We start from the raw sequence: 3,758 nt of genomic DNA, 5'->3' as shown, positions 1-3,758 counted from the left end.
CTGTGCTGCTCCGGGGGGGCTTGTACGGCTCTCAGGATGGGGGAAGGCTGTGCGGCTCTCACGGGGGATCCGAACGTCCCGGATCGCCTCTGTAGTCGGGCCGGTCACAATCAGGCAGCGGCAGTGACCTCTAAACAGGTAGATTAGACGGCCGCTCGCGGGGGCCTCCCTGGGTCCTAGCGAGGAGGAAGCAGCCGTCTAACCTGCCTTTTTATTGGCCGCCACCTCTGCCTGATTGTGACAGGCCCGGATCGCGTACCAAGGCGATCCGGGTCAGTCGGATCTATTTCAATTGGTGGTCCCTGAACCTGGGCTCGCGTGCCAGCAGAAAGGGCCTCGCGTGCCCTCCCTGGCATGCGTGCCATAGGTTCGCCACCACGGCCCTATACCAAAGACCAACCTCCCTGTACTGAAAGCTATCAAAGCTTATATCTACACAGCAGCCTCTACTTGGTTTAAGTGTGGGTAGAAAATGGAACAAATGGAGAAGACATATTGAACAAAATACAAAACGGCATTGTATCAAATTTGTACCATGCACATTTTTATAGAAATAGTGTCCGCCATCTTGCCATCTGCTTTCCCTGGTCTGATATCTTCTCTCTTCAGCCATTGGCAGGCCAATGATGACGTAACCCTTGTGCATGTGTGCTGGAGTTACATTTTCCCAGCATCCAGCTCCATTCTCTTACAGACGATATTCTGGTTTCTCATGACATAATTTTCTTTTTATTGTCAGGTTTATAATAGACATCTTTGTGCATCGCTTTACAATATAAGGAAGACATTACAGTTACAATACAAGTCAAGGCAAGACAGTAGGGAGGGCCCTGCTCTTGGAAGCTTACCATCTAAAAGGGAGGAGAAAGTGATACAGGAGTTATAATACTTTGTACTTGTCATAATACCTATAAACATTTTACATGTTGAATGTTGTTAGGTAAACCAAGCCTGTCAAAAAAAAGGAGAATTCTACCAGTGTCTTACCGCTTAAACCAGACAGATTATAGTCCAAAAATAACTGCAATGGAATATTTTGGAACAAAACTTAGCCCAAAAATGCATATTGGAAAAAAACCTGGAGATTGCTAATCTCCATAGCCTAGGGCACATACAGGTGAAACTCGAATAATTAGAATATCGTGCAAAAGTAATTGCAGTAATTGCTGCAAAAGGGGCCCAAACCAAGTACTGAGTACATATGCATGCTTGTACTTTTCAGAGGTCCGATATTGTTCTATGTACAATCCTTGTTTTATTGATTGCATGTAATAATCTACTTTTTTGAGGTTGTGGATTTGGGGTTCTTGGGGTTTTCATGAGCTGTAAGCCATAATCATCACAATTATGACAAATCACGGCTTGAATTATCTTGCTTTGCATGTAATGAGTCTATCTCATATATTAGTTTCACCTTTTAAGTTGCTTTAGTGAAATAAATGAACTTTGCACGATATTCTAATTATTCGAGTTTCACCTGTACATAATTACTTAATGAGGTAATGCAATGCGGTTGCAGAATAAAAGTGGCCCAATGGAATCAACCGGTAGAATGAGCGAAGTGCAGTTGCCCATAACAAACAATTACTTAAGTCAGGTTATTGAAACAGGAGCAAGATGCAAAGTTTCATAACCCACAGCAACCAATTTCTAAGTAAATAACCTCCATCATGTGATAAATAGTAGACAGCAAAGTAAGTAGAAGAAGGATTGTCAAATAATCATATATTGATTGGGTCATATTATAATCTTTATTCTTTTTTTCTGGATATCTACACTAGCTTGTAATTGTGTAGCTCAGCCGCTGGTAGACCTGGAGGCTACATGGAGCTCAATGCATGTTGCACAATGAATTGTCTCATCCCCAAGCCTTCACTCACAGCACTCCCATAGACTGTGTTCTGTGTCCTGGTGAGAAAACTCTGACCCACTGTGTGCCCTGTGTTGTACAGGCATGGGAAGACAAGGCAGCCTTGACCTTGGCAAATGATAAAAGACACCAGGAAGTCAGGGGCATGGTCTCTTTACATCCAGGACAAAGGTAATTAAAAAGACTTTTGTATCCTGCTCATGCGTTATACTGATCTAATAACAATAACATGGAATTGTTAAATACAACTGAATTTAACAAATGTACATAAAATAGAACACTTTTTTCATTTTGCATAAAGTAAAGAAGAGTTTATTTGATGACTGTATCCACATTAGAGAGGTTTCCCCTGGCATGGTCACCAGTACAGAACATGACAAAACAAATTATACCCATATTATTTGTAGCGTGGGGAAAGTTTGAACCTGTGTCAGTTTTTTTATTGCTGCTGTGTTCATAGGGGTTTGGGGGAAGAACTACAGTGACCAGTGGAGGACATACTATCTGACACTGCTAGGCATGTTGGATAGGATCGGTGCCTGGAGAACAAAACAGAGAGGTAAGTGTAAAGCTTCTTCTGTTACAGGGTATCGTCTACCCCCTAACAGGGTTTATTGGTCCTCTTTGCTTCTGCAAATATACAAATGGCATTTCAAGGTCCTAAATGTTTACTTCTTTCCTGGACTTGTGTCCAACTGGTTTCAGTATCAGTTCAACCTCTAAGCTGCTACCAAGAGCCAACGGCAAAGGTGTCTAGTGCATGAAGAAGAAGCTGAAGAAGTTACTTTAGGGTAAATTTGGCACTTTCCTTTGCACGGCATGTATTAAAGAAAACTGATCTTGTTCTAGAAATGCATAGTTAATTTGCAGTCAATAGATCATTGGAATCGTTTACAGTTTTGTCACACTGATAATTGCTGCAGCAGGAGTTAAATACCCTGTGCTGCCACCATACAGGTTAGTTTAACCATGGCTCTCGCAAACAAAGCAGTAGACTGGTTCTCCTTTAACTGTAAAAATAAAGGAAACCATTCACATATTTATTACTGTATTTGCAGCCTGGTTGCATTACAGTGTAGCGCCCCCTGACCCCCAGAGGCCTGAGGTGGACCCCCAAGGGCAGGGTGGGCTGACATTTCACTCTCAGGGGTAGATTATTTGCCGGTTTGCGGGATGTGAACAGTAAATTTGGCGCCCGTCACTTTAAGAACTTTTTAGATGCTTTATTGTAGAACAGCCAAAACTGGTAAAGAGGGTATAGAGCTTCAGACATCCATAGCAAATAGACTCCAGACTCACCAATCCCTTCCAGCTTCCGCAGTGTAGGAATACTTCAGTAGAACAAAGAATGTCACTGTGTAGTAGTGCAACTACTGAATAAGGGATATGCATGAAATCTTCCCTGGGAAAGACACCAGACTTGATCCTGAGGTCCATGCCATCCAGGCCTTCTCCTCCAGAAGTCATAGGTCTCCTCTAGTTCTCCTTCCCAGATAGTTCCAGACCCCACCTGGTTCCACATCTGGCCTCCTCCAGGCTGGTCAGCTTCTCTAACCTTGTACATCCCACCCTCAGGCTAGGCCTCTGGGCGGACTGACCCAGAGCACATGGCAATTCTTGAGTATTTATGCACTTCCCCAGCATGCACCACTGGCCATGAAACTCCTAGTGATTGGCTGGTGAGGCATAGACACTGCTCATGTTTCCCTATTGGCTGCCACTCTCTGTAGCAGGGTCGCATCCCACTCATAGGTAGGTGCAATCAATAGCAGAACAGCTAGAATAACCAAATGATACCTGACAACAAATCAGCCAGACTGATTACAGTTCCAGGAAAACAAAATGTAAGTAACCACTCCACTTAGGGTGGAAGGGGCTACAATAGAAA

Source organism: Nanorana parkeri, unplaced genomic scaffold (assembly GCF_000935625.1).
Source record: "Nanorana parkeri isolate BGI_ZX_2015 unplaced genomic scaffold, ASM93562v1 scaffold181, whole genome shotgun sequence".
Lineage (NCBI taxonomy): Eukaryota > Metazoa > Chordata > Amphibia > Anura > Dicroglossidae > Nanorana > Nanorana parkeri.
The sequence above is the reverse complement of the archived record's forward strand: the minus strand, read 5'-3'. Positions refer to the sequence as shown.